Source organism: Protopterus annectens, chromosome 1.part0 (genome assembly GCF_019279795.1).
Source record: "Protopterus annectens isolate FY-2018-M chromosome 1.part0, PAN1.0, whole genome shotgun sequence".
In the NCBI taxonomy this organism is placed as follows: domain Eukaryota; kingdom Metazoa; phylum Chordata; order Ceratodontiformes; family Protopteridae; genus Protopterus; species Protopterus annectens.
The window spans coordinates 1,852,826,309-1,852,839,839 of NC_056725.1; the positions used below are offsets into that span (position 1 = coordinate 1,852,826,309).

The window sequence follows — 13,531 nt, forward strand, 5'->3', positions numbered from 1 at the left end:
TTGAGCCAGCTGCCTCATCAGATTTGCAATATTTGTCCTAGAAAACAGCTTTCCTTCTGGCTATTACCTCAGCTCGTAGGGTATCGGAACTACAAGCTCTCATGGCTGTGCAGCCATTTATCATCTTCCATCAGGACAGAGTTTCCTTACGAACCAACCCGTCCTTTATGCCAAAAGTGGTATCCAGGGTAGCTTTGAATCACGCTATACACTTACCTACCTTTTATACTAATCCTCAAAACAAAGGGGAGAGATTACTACACTCCTTGGACATCCACAGACAACTGCGTTATTATTTGGACAGAACAAAGCCTTTCAGAAAATCAGAACAGCTCTTTGTGTCCTATGCTATAGGAGCTCAAGGAAAGCCAATTTCCAAACAGACAATCTCAAAATGGATAGCCCACTGCATACGCTTTTGCTATTCTTTTCATGGCAAAACTGTACCCACAGGCATCAGATCTCACTCCACAAGGGCCACGGCTACCTCTGCAGCTTTTCTCAGAGGAGTTCCTACCAAAGATATTTTGGAAGCAGCCACTTGGAGTTCTGTGCATACCTTCTCCAAGCACTAACACTTTCCATTATACTCCAAATCTAGAGCTTGCTTTGCCACTGCAGTCTTGCAGGGCATTCTGGCTCCTCCTAGTTCCACCTAGTGCCTACAACCCCTTTCTTAGCTTTGGGATTCTACCCATCTGTTATGACTGCAGCTGTATGCACGATGAACATAGTATAGTTTTATACCTACCATAAATGTAGATGTTCGAGTGCTAATACAGCTGCAGTCCAGATTTCCCTCCCTCCTTCCCCTCTTGGGACAGGCCTATTGGCTAACACCTCCTCATGCAACCTGATTTGGGGTATTCATTCTTGATGTATTTGCTTGCACTACTGTAATTTGATTAAATGCCATTGCTTTATTACACAAATTTATGTATTGCCTTCCTTCTGGGGGCACCTGACATCTGGGGCAAGAAAAAGTGAAGAAAATGGCGTCTGCTGGTTCTTTTATACCCTTGTCACACTGACGTCAGGGAAGAAGCGACGACAACCGACTCCGGACCTAGACTTTGGAATTTGGCCGACCGAGGACCTGCCTGACGGCAGGAGAACCCATCTGTTATGACTGCAGCTGTATTAGCACTGGAACATCTACATTTATGGTAGGTACAAAACTGTACTTTTTCGCATTACCTTTGCCATTTTTTTAGCAAGTATAGAGCTAAACACTTAGTCATGACTTAGAATTGAAATGGGGTCTATATGAAGCTGGATCTGATGGGTCTTTACCATCTTTAGATGTTATAGCCACCACCAGTTTCTTCCAAGGTATTGGTACTTCTCCTCCTCTTAAAGTACTGTTAAACAAATCCTTCCAGAGCTTTATCAGTTTTTTTCCCTCCTAGCTTCCAAACTTCAAGATTACCATCTATTTCTGGGGGCTTTCCTATAGGTTGGTTATGCATCTCATCTCCCCTTTCCTAACTATTAATATTTGAGCCTCATCTACCTCTAACCTCGGCGTATTTAATTCTTCTGTAAATATTTCCATTTGTACCTTTTCTTGATTTCCATATTTCTATGCTTTATACAGATTTTCATAAAGTTTCCCCAAATATTTCTAGTACCTCTACAAGATGTATTCCTATCTTCCTTGTTAAAAGCTCCCTAAGCTTGGCAACAACACTTTCTACTTTCTGTTGCCTGGGTCATTGTGCTAAAAGCTTTTTTGTGCTCTGGTGCCATCAAAAATCAGCTGCTTAACAGCAGTCTTTCTGAACTCTTATGCATATTATCAAGGTAATCCCTTATTTTCTGTTTAGCATTCTGCAGTCATTCCTATTCTTTTTCTGTGACATTCCCCCTATTCTGTAATACTTTAACATTTGTCAGTCCCTCTAAATAATTCTTGTTACCTCTCAGCCATATCTTTCTTTTATTTCAACCCTATTTTCAAACTCTACTTTAATTTTATCCCACTCTCTAGCTATATTTTTAGAAGACATTTCAGTCTTCTCTAATAACTCTCAAATAATTTCCACTATCCATTCCTTGAATTCCTCTGTTTTCAGCAGATGGGTGGGGAAGTGCCAGTGTCTCATTTTTATTTCACTACCCTGTATTTTTTAGTTGTTTTTGGTGCAAGATCTGAAATAATTATTGGATGCATATCAAAGCTTTCAGTTAAATGCACGTTCTTGTAAAATAAAAGTTCTGTTTAGTTTAGCCAACTTTTGTGTCTTTGGGAGTAATACTGAATTCACATCTTCCATGACAAATATTTTTATAAATTGCTTCAAAAACCTAGCCTCTTATGTTATATTTCCTTTCTGGGCCCTCAGTGCATCTTTCATGCTGCAAATCAAATTCCATTCCCCACCTATAAGTAATCACCTATAAGTAATATTCCCTGCTGAAAGCTGATTATTTCTCCCAGAATTTTCTTAAGCTCCATTATAGCAGTTTTTGGTGGAATATAAATACATCCTATTGTAACACTCCTCTCTTGCCAGCAGCTTTTTACTACTACAAATGTACCATTTTTACCTTTTTTATCTCTATTGGAGCTCCTCTTGCAATTAATATAAGTACTCCCCTTTTCCTTAGTCCCAGATATTCTGCTGAATAACCATCCTGAAATCCTTTCTTTATCAAATACACATGGTCACTTCTTTCCAAATGTGTTTCCTGTAGTGTGGTTATTTGCACTCTACATTTTAAAATAGTTCACTACTCTTTCTTTTTGCATATATATCTGTGAGACCATTTACATTTAAAGATGATACAGAAAGTGTTGCCATTATGTTAAGAAGTTATTCCAACCTGTTATGTGTAACAGCTGTTTTGATGTCTAGTTCCAGCTTTTGTGTTACATGCATACACTAATGTTTGGCAAGTTGATCTTTTATATAGTTGTTTCTTGTCATATCCATTTTGAACATATGTCACATCTTACAAAACTTTTTGTTTTGTGAAAACCCTCAACCAAAAAAACACACTCCTGAAACCTATTAACCTAATACTAGCACACAAAACTAAGTGCATCTTCAAATGTTTACCCTTCCAATAGGTACAATTGTACCAGACTTGGATTATACTATAATGAAGGTTATCCATGCTACAACACATGGTACAGCCTGTACTTCTACCAAGTGCTGTCTGTTTTTTTGTCTTATTTTTTTTTCTTCTCCCAGGTTGGAAAAACACTTGAATGTTTTCAGAAAACATTATCTCCTTGTCATTGTAATAATTCAGTTGAAAGAAGTATTCTGCTTGTATTGCCCTTTATCAGATTGTCTCCATGGAGACATTAGAACTAGATAAACCCTTGCCTCTACAAACACTCATTTATTTGCTAGAGGAAAACCTTTTATTATATTCAGTATTTTCTTATGTATTTGTGTCTCCTTAAAACTTGTTACTAGATCAAGCCAAGGGCCTTAACCAGTCATTCACCTATGCAGGAATAAGAAAAAGTACATCAGTTTTTCTTGTATCATGCTCTTTTGCCAGACATTTCTTGAATTTTTTGCATTGCAGTGCCTGCATTTCTTAAAACTGAATAAAAAGTAGGAAAGAAGGGAAACAGGGACACCTGTTTACTTTAGTATTCTGTCAGACTTGAAAATAACTGAGAAAGCTTTACTTTATAGCATGTAGATTAAGTTAACACTTACATTCTTGTTCCCCTCCCCTAAATGTTCTTCCAGGCATTAATGACATGAAGCAGAGCATATGCTTTGGAGTCATGTAAACGTTTAACAAAGTCAAAGTAGTTCATTTGTAGGATGTTCTTCATACCACATTGCTGCAGTCCTAACACTTGGGTAGTCCGCTGTCCCAGTCGGCCCGAATACCAAAGTATAAGGCTGACATCAGTCAAGGCGCATTAGTCTGACGTCAGGACGTCAGGGTACAAATGCGCATGACCGACGTCATTTCCTCAGTCTTTTTTGCCGCATGGTCCGATGCAGAAGCAGTTTTGCAACGTTCTGAGATTTTCCGAAGTCGGAGTTTCAGACCGAATCCAAGTTGGCTAAGTACCCCGTTGGGGAATATTTTGGTTTTTTCTTGCCTCAGTATTTTACCGGGTGTCAGAAAAAGTGAATAACTGTATTTCTTGTGGGAAACAGATACCTCATAGGGATTACCATACCTTGTGTATACCTTGCTTAGGGCCTGAGCACGACGTTGTTGGCTGTCGCTCTTGTGCTAGATTTAACAAACGCACTATAAAGAGAAGATTAGATTGTGCCAGGTTAGTTTTTGGGAAGCGGTGTAATTATAAAATGCCGCCGGATGCTCCGGCGCCGCTTCGTCAAAAAGCGCAAGGACAAAACAGCAAAGCCTAGGCTGGAAGAACCATCCGTGCGGACGTCGGTTCTTTAGAGGGCTCGGTGGAGCCAGGGGTTCAGCCAGAAATTTCTTTGGAATCCCAGGGAGAGACTTTATTACTGCAAGATGTGACCTCTCAGGAGGTAGGCCAGGCGGAAGGGGCTTCTCAGGTAGCTGTTCTTCCCTCCCTTCCTAAGGTGGTTAGGCCCTCCCCTGCTGTTTCCAAGGCTTCTCCCAGGGGCAGGCCAGGTTTTGTTTCAGATGTTTCCCCTAGTTCTTCAGGGTCTGTACCTAAGAAGCATATGCTTAAGATGGCAGAAGATTTGATTACAATGATTAGAGGTTCTATGCCCCCTCCTGATAAGAGGCCTAGGGTGGAACCTGAGCTTGGGAGTTTTGAGCGGTGTTCGGATGCTTCTGAGTCTTCGGCTGAAGACTTGCAGGAGTATTCCCCTTACTCTGATTCTGATGTGGATGATTCTACTCCTTCTGCTTCTCCTCCTGAGGATTTTTCATTTTCAGAGACTCTTCATTCCATGAGGGAGCATTTTAAATGGGAAGGTCAGGATTTCTCTGATTCCAGGAAAAGGCTTAGGGAATTTTTGTTTCTTCCCCAGCATAGGCCCTTAGCTATACCTCCTGTTCTAGATGTGGTGGAGGATGTTTTTGCAGAGGCTTCTCTGAACCCTGACTCTTTGCCTCCTGCTCCAGTTAAACCGGATAGATATTATAGGGTGCCTGAAGCTCATAAGTATCTTTTTAAGAGTCCTAGGGCAGACCCAGAAACTGTTTCACAGGGGCCTAAAGGTGTTAAGGCTTCTGTTGTTACAAATCCTGTTCCTCCAGATAAAGAGGCAAGGGCTTTGGATAGATGGGGAAAGAAAGTGTATACTTCTTCCACTTTGGCCATGAGAGCTTTAAATTGCCAGTTTCACATGTTGAAATACCAAAATTATCTCCTTTCACAATTCAAGTCTAAGGTAGATGCTTTGGCGGAAGGTATTGAGTGTAAAGAGTTGCAGGATTTAGTTCATGTTTCTGAACAGGTGGGTAAGCATTCTTTGCAATGTGGTTTTGATGCTGTGCAGGCCTCTTCGAGGGTGGCTGCCACTGGTTCGTTCTTCGCAGGCACGCCTGGTTGAGGGATCAGAATTTAGCTGAGCATGTGAAAACAAGGATTTTAGATGCTCCTTTACAATCTGATGTGTTGTTTGGTTCGCCTGTGGAAGCAGTTCTAAAGAAAATGGAAGACAAGGCTAAGTCTATGCAGACTGTTAAAGATTTTTGCAGGTTCAGCCTCCAAGTTTAGTAGAAATTGGCCTACCAAGGGGTGGACATATCCTGCTTATGATTCCCAGTCTAGGGGTAGGTCTAGACGTGGTAGAGGCAGAGCTCAAGGTTCTTTTAGGCCTAGAACAGCAGGTTCACCTACTCAGTCTTCTGGTGGGGGCAGGGGTCAGTCCTTTCGTAAACAGACCCAATGACCTGCCTTTTCAGCTGCCAGAATCTTCTCGTCTGGCAGCACCTTTGGGAGGAAGGTTGACACTTTTCAAAGAAAACTGGAGTTTAATTACCCAAGACAGATGGGTATTGGATATCATTCACCACGGTTACAGGTTTTATTTCCATACCTTGCCTCCTTTCAAAGGCATGCCAGACATTCCTCCTCAACAAAGGAAAGAGGCTCACAAGCAAATTTCTCTGTTGCTCCAAATAGGGGCCATTCAACCGGTTCCTGTGCCAGAAAGGGGCCTGGGATTTTATTCTCGCCTGTTCCTAGTACCAAAAAAGGGGAACACGTGGAGACCAATTTTGGATCTGTCTATCCTCAACACTTATCTGGACATTCCCAAGTTCAAAATGTTGACGTTACAACAGCTTTTACCTCTGCTGGGCAAAGATCACTGGATGGTAACTTTGGATCTCAAGGAAGCTTACCTTCATGTTCCTATCAGACTAATTTGCAGGAAGTATCTGCGTTTTCGAGCTGGGAATTCTCATTATCAGTTCTCTGCATTGCCCTTTGGCTTATCTACTGCGCCCAGAGTATTCACAAAGGTTCTGGCTCCAGTGATAGCTTTCTTCAGGCTAAAAGGAATACAAATCTATCCTTATTTGGACGATTGCCTGATTCTGGCTCAAGGAAGGGACGTGCTTCTTCAGCATTTGGAATATGTGATAGCAGTGCTAAGATGCCTAGGGTATTCTGTGAACGAAATAAAGTCCAGTCTAGTACCCTCTCAAGACATGTGCTTTCTGGGTGTGAGACTGAATACAGCAACCCAGATGGCCTTTTTAACCCCGGACAAGCAACAGAATCTTTCTCTCTACTTCCATCAACTATCTCATCAGTCCGGGCTGACTGCAAGGACAGTCCTTCAAGCCTTAGGGTTCATGGCATCTTGTATTCTGGTACTTCCCAATGCCAAACTGCATATGAGGAAGCTACAATGGTATCTCAAAAATGTATGGACACAGCACTGCCAGGATTTGGACACTGTCATTCAAATAATACCTTGCATTCAAAAGGAATTTTTGTGGTGGGCTCAGGAATGTCACCTAAACAAGGGACTCTCTGTGACCCGGCCAGAGGCGAGTCAGATTCTAACGACAGATGCCTCAGACACAGCTTGGGGAGCTCATCTAAATGGAAAGTGGATACAAGACAAGTAGCCTGCCAGACTGCAGCATCTACATATCAACATGAAGGAGATGTTAGCAGTCCAGTTTGCATTACTGGCTTTCAAGGATTTACTTCTTCCAGGGCAGGTGTTGATTCTAACAGACAACACAACTGTCATGTGGTACATCAACAAACAAGGGGGAACACATTCTTATCCTCTATGCAGGCAAGCAATGATTTTGTGGGAGACTGCGTTAAGCTTGCAACTGAATCTTCTAGCAAGGTTTCTGCCAGGAGCACAGAACTCCTTAGCAGATGTGTTAAGCAGGCAAATCATGGATCCCCACGAGTGGAAACTGGATCTTCATGTATTTCAAACATTGACAGTGTCATGGGGAACTCCAGACATAGATCTGTTCGCTTCTCCACTAAACCATCAGCTGCCAAAGTTTTGCACGAAAAGGTTTCATCACACAGCCTGGAAAGTGGATGCTCTTTCTTTCAGTTGGAAAAATCTTCATGTGTATGCCTTTCCACCTCTGCCTCTCCTCCCAAAGGTACTCCTAAAGGTCAGACAAGACAAGCCAAGGATGATTTTAATAGCTCCAGATTGGCCTCGGCAGCACTGGTACCCATTGCTGAGGAGTCTGGTAAGGAAGCCTCCATGGCCCTTACCTTTGATTCCACACCTATTGTCTCAGAAGGACGGGCATCTACTCAATGTCAAGCTTCACTCTCTTCATCTAACAGCCTGGCATATTCTGTTTTGAACCATAGCAGGTCTCAGCTTCCTCAACAAGTTTTGAATGTGATTATGGAAGCCAGAAGACCTAGTACAAGGAAAGTGTAATGCAGGAAAATGGAAGAGATTTTTATTTTGGTGTGCAGCAAAGGATTTGGATGTTTCTGAGCCAAATTTGAGTGTGGCTCTTCAATATCTTACTGAGTTATTGGACAAAGGTTTGTCTTTCTCTTCCATTAAGATTCATGCTGCAGCAATTTCAGCTCACTATGATTGTGACCCACCATTGTTTTCTCATCCTTTGTTCAAGCAATTTCTTAGAGGGGCAAAGAATATAAGACCCCCACGTAGAGCTCCTACTCCTGCTTGGGACCTCAACTTTGTGTTGGAGAAACTTACTCTACAACCTTTTGAGCCTGCGGCTACTGCTGAGTTGAAATACTTGTCATGGAAGACTGCTTTTTTGTTGGCCATTACTTCTGCAAGAAGGGTTTCTGAATTGCAGGCTCTTATGGCGGTGGAGCCTTTTTTGATTTTCCATAAGGATAGGGTATCATTACGTACTAATCCTTCCTTTATGCCTAAGGTGGTTTCTAGTGTGGCTTTAAACCAAACTATTCATTTGCCTACTTTTTATGCAGATCCCCAAACTAAGGGGGAAAAGATTTTGCACACTTTAGATGTACACAGGCAGTTGCGTTATTATTTAAGCAGGACTAAGGATTTTAGGCAGTCTCAGCAGTTGTTTGTTTCTTTTGCTTTGAGTTCTCAGGGCAAGCCTGTGTCAAAACAAACTATTTCTAAGTGGATTGGGTTTTGCATTGCATTTTGTTATTCCCATCATGGCAAGGAGATTCCAGCTGGGATTAGGCCTCATTCCACTAGGGCTACTGCCACTTCAACAGCATTTCTAAGGGGGGTGGCAACTAAGGATATTTTGGAGGCAGCTACTTGGAGTTCAGTGCATACTTTCTCTAAGCATTACCACCTTCCTCTCTACTCTAAATCTAGGGCTGGTTTTGCCACAGCTATTTTGCAGGGCATGTTGACAGCTCCTGCTTCTTTATGATTTGCCAGCCTCCCTTACCTCTGCTTTGGGATTCTACCCAAGTGTTAGGACTGCAGCAATGTGGTATGAAGAACATAGTACAGTTTTGTACCTACCATAAATGTAGATGTTCGAAGATCCACATTGCTGCAGTCCAATTTACCCTCCCTCCTTCCCCTCTGTGTTTAGGGGTGGTTGTGTAGGTGGGATTGTACCTTTCTGACTTTGTATATATATTGTACATATATTTGGTACAGGGGTGTTTGGTGTGTTGTTGTTTTTTGGTTTGGCCTTATCTTTTTAGGGTCTTCTGACATCTGGGGCAAGAAAAGACTGAGGAAATGACGTCGGTCATGCGCATTTGTACCCTGACGTCCTGATGTCAGACTAATGCGCCTTGACCGATGTCAGCCTTATACTTTGGTATTCGGGCCGACTGGGACAGCGGACTACCCAAGTGTTAGGACTGCAGCAATGTGGATCTTCGAACATCTACATTTATGGTAGGTACAAAACTGTACTTTTTCTTATTCTGTCTTGTTTCTCAAATATAATTGATGCTTTGTAATTCCACATTTATTTGTCAATTTTTGACTTATTGGTTTTCTTCCTGTTGATCTCCATCTCCCAAATCAAGTATCTGCTTCATTTCAAAGTCGACTCTTGTGTTTTTTCTCCTCAAGCATTTTTCATTGAAGTATTGCAAGAGGTTTCATTGATGCAGTCTGTCTATGGGCTTTATTACCAGAAGAACAAGAAACAGAATCTGCTTCTGTTTCATAGCTCACCTTTTGTTGGACAAACTTGTGGTGCCTCCTTAGCATGTTCTGCATCAAAAAATGATCTTGACCCTCCAGGAAAAAATATTCTGAAAATAGCTGGATACAGCAGCTTATATCTCATGCCTGCTTCTCAACATTCCCTGAATAGTGAAGTAAATTTACTCCTCTTCTGCTTGGTATACAGTGAGTAATAATTTTCCACAGTCTACTGTGTCCTCCTTTTAGAACGTTGTCCTTCTGCCACCATTTTGTCTGAATCAACTCTTTCGCTGGTAAGAGTGCATCTTTACTATTAAAGGTCTAAGTTGTTTTCTCATGACCAGATTTGGAGCATACACACGATGTGCCCTTTCAATTAATATCTCCTGCTGTAGAATAGCAGTGCACATGCTTATTTGTACTTTTGTAATATTAATACAGTCTGTTCCTTTCAGCTACTCTGGTACAACAGAAAATCTCAGGTTTTCCCTGTGTTCTCTGTCCTTTAATTCTGTTATTTTTTGAAACGCCCCTTCTTGAGCAGTTTCATATTCATCCAGACTTTTATTTCATCCTCTGATTTTTGCAGTTTTATTACCTCATCTGAATATCTGTTTAAAGCTTCTTCCATTTTTCCAGCAATTTGTTTTTAGTTGATATACTTCATCACTATTTTGTTAATCAGCTGTGAGTACATTTGACTTTTTTCTTCTAGGTTACAGGAAGTCATGCTTTGCACCAAAACTGGTGCTCGCACTGCTTTTTGCTGAACACCTGCAGAATTCTTCCCTTCTCTGTGTTTTCTCCTCAGCTGTTGTGATTGATTTTCTTTCAGTTCTCTGGGTTTCTTTTTTGCTGGCATCCAGGCAGTGTGCTTACTATCCAGTTACTGATATTTACCCAAAACGATAAGCTCACTGACTCTGTTTTCTGAGTTTCTGTTTTCACACTGGGAGAGCTGAAATAAAGTGGTTACTCTGTGCAGCCATCTTGAAAGTCCCAGTCAGAGCAGAAATTAAGCAAATGCTGACACAGGCAAACATTAATATTGACTGTCATAACATGGAATGCCTGTTTCAGTGATTTGTTTACTAAACTTATACTTGCCTTTTTGTTTCATGTCGTTTGTGTCTTGACAAGGGGTGGCATTCAGTTTGTCTAAAACTCAGATGTTCATCGTGCATACAGCTGCAGTCATAACAGATGGGTTCTCCTGCCGTCAGGCGGGTCCTCGGTCGACCGAATTCCAAAGTCTAGGTCCGGCGTCGGTTGTCATCGCTTCTTCCCTGACGTCAGTGTGACAGGGGTATAAAAGAACCAGCCAACGCCATTTTCTTCAGTCTTTCTTGCCGTGCGGTGCCCAAAGCAGAAGCAGTTCGCAAGTGGCGGTCGGCCAGCTCCTGAGATTACGAGTATTTTTCAACCGAAGACTTCTTGAAAGCTAAGTACCCCATTGGGGAAACTTTTCTTGCCTCAGACCGATGTCAGACAAAGTTAATAATTGCATTTCATGTGGGAAGCAAATACCGCATAAGGATTTCCATTCCCTCTGTATACCTTGCTTAGGCCCAGACCACGACGTCTCGGCCTGTCGTTTTTGTGCTACATTCAACAGACGCACTATTAAGCGTCGGGCGGAGTTCGCCCAACACTATTTTGGCAAAAAGTTTAATTACAACATGTCGTCGGATACTCTGACTCCAATTTTGAGTAAACGACGTAAAGATAAGGACCGACATACGAGGTCCACGACTTCTACCGACACCACGCTAAAGCCGACTACATGTGCTCCAGTTCTCAGCGAGGCGCCTACGCAGCCTCTGACTACCGATGACACTTCATTAGCGGTGTCTTCTGTGCCCGAGGTCGCAGGCTCTTCGGCCCTCACCCCGACTACAGATACCGAAGTCACTCTTGGCGGGGAAACTCAGAGTTCAGACAGGCCTGCCACCTCTCAAGGTGTCTTCAGACCTTCTTCTTCTTTTTCCATTAAGGCTTACACTAAATCTAAAGCAGCCATGCATTCTAAAAGACAAGCTCCACAGGGCCCCTCTCAAGGCCCCATGCCTAAAAAGCAGATGCTCAAAATGGCTGAGGATTTGATTACTCTTATCAGGTGTTCTCAACCCCCCTCGGACAAAAGGCCCAGAGTGGAGGAAGAATACCCTTCCTTGGACCAGGCCTCCATTACTTCAGAACATTCTGAGGACCAGGAACATTCTTACTCCCCTTTCGAAGATTCTGATGCAGAGGAGTCCATTCCCTCTGTCTCCCCCCCTGAGGATTACTCTTTTGGGGAAACCTTATATACCTTGAGGGAACACTTCCACTGGGAAGGCCAAGAGTACTCAGACTCCAAGAAAAGGCTCAGGGATTTTCTCTTGCTCTCTCAGCACAGGCCTCTGGCTATACCTCCTGTCTTAGACATACTAGATGATGTGTATTCAGAGGCCAGCCTTAACCCAGATTCTTTACCTCCAGCTCCAGTCAAGCCTGGCAGGTATTACCGGGTTCCTGATTCACACCAATTCCTATACAAAAGCAATGCGGCTGACCCAGAAACTATTTCACAGGGTCCCAAGGGAATTAAGGCCTCCACTGCCAAAAATCCATTACCTTCAGAGAGAGATTCCAGAGCTTTAGAAAGGTGGGGGAAAAAGGTATACACCTCGGCCACTTTAACCATGAGGGCATTAAACTGTCAGTTCCATATGTTAAAGTATCAACAGTTTTTGTTCTCAGTTGAAAAGCAAAATGTCACAACCTGAACAACCAGACTTGAAGGAGTTGCAGGATTTGTTGCATAGTGCAGAGCAAGTGGGTAAACATACATTGCAATGTGGTTTTGATGCTTTAGAGGCCTCTTGTAGAGCTGCTGTTACAGGATCAGTCATAGATAGACATGCTTGACTCAAAGAGCAAACCTTACCAGATCATGTCAAAGCTAAATTACTAGATGCACCTCTTCAAAAAGATGTATTGTTTGGTGTTAAAGCTGAGGAGGTATTAAAGAAAATGGAGGAAAAGGCAAAATCAATGCAAACAGTGAAAGATTTCCTACAGGTACAACCGCCACGTTTCAGTAGAAATTGGCCTTCAAATAATTGGTCCTTTCCAGCCACGGACAGACCTCAAAGAGGTAGATACATGCGCCTGAGAGGTAGAGGGCAATCTCAAGGATCATTTAGAGGCAGACAGTGGCAAACACCTACACCAAGAGGGGGTGAGGATAGTTCACAGCCATTCAGAAAGCAGACCCAGTGACTTCCCCCTTTGCATGCCAAGCAAGGCTCAAATGGCAGCACCTTTAGGCGGAAAACTGGCATTATTTTCGAAAAATTGGCATATTGTCACAAAAGACAAATGGATCCTGGACATTATAGACAGAGGCTACAGATTCCACTTTCACACCCTTCCAAAAATGAGAGGCATGCCAAACCTGCCACACAATCAAAGGGCAGAGGCACAAAAACAAATTTCAGATCTCATGGACATGAAAGCTATTCAAGAGGTACCTGCACAAGAACAGGGTCAAGGTTTTTATTCCAGACTATTCCTGGTACCAAGGAAGGGCAAAGATTGGAGACCTATTTTGGACCTATCCATCCTAAACACATATTTACTCGTACCAAAGTTCAAGATGCTCACATTACAGCAGCTTCTTCCCATGCTGGGCAAGGAGTTTTGGTTGGTAACATTGGACCTCAAAGAGGCATACCTGCATGTCCCAGTCAGACAAGATTGCAGAAGATACCTCAGATTTCTTGCAGGTTCATCCCATTATCAATTCTCTGCATTGCCCTTTGGCTTATCTACTGCACCCAGAGTGTTCACGAAATGCCTGGCATCAGTAATTGCCTTCTGCAGACTTCAAGGGATACAAATATACCCATATCTGGATGACTGCCTGATCCAAGCGGACAGCAAACACACTCTTCTGAAACACTTGGCATTTGTAATAATGTTGTTGAAATCTCTGGGATACACAGTCAACAAAAGAAGTCAAGACTAATACCCTC

At 42.5% G+C, this 13,531-nt stretch overlaps 1 protein-coding gene across 1 annotated transcript in view; it reads left to right on the forward strand.

Moving 5' to 3' along the window:
* Positions 1-13,531, forward strand: part of RICTOR (RPTOR independent companion of MTOR complex 2) — a 3,179,211-nt gene that overhangs the window by 1,189,179 nt on the left and 1,976,501 nt on the right. The gene's annotated exons all lie outside the window — the stretch shown is intronic.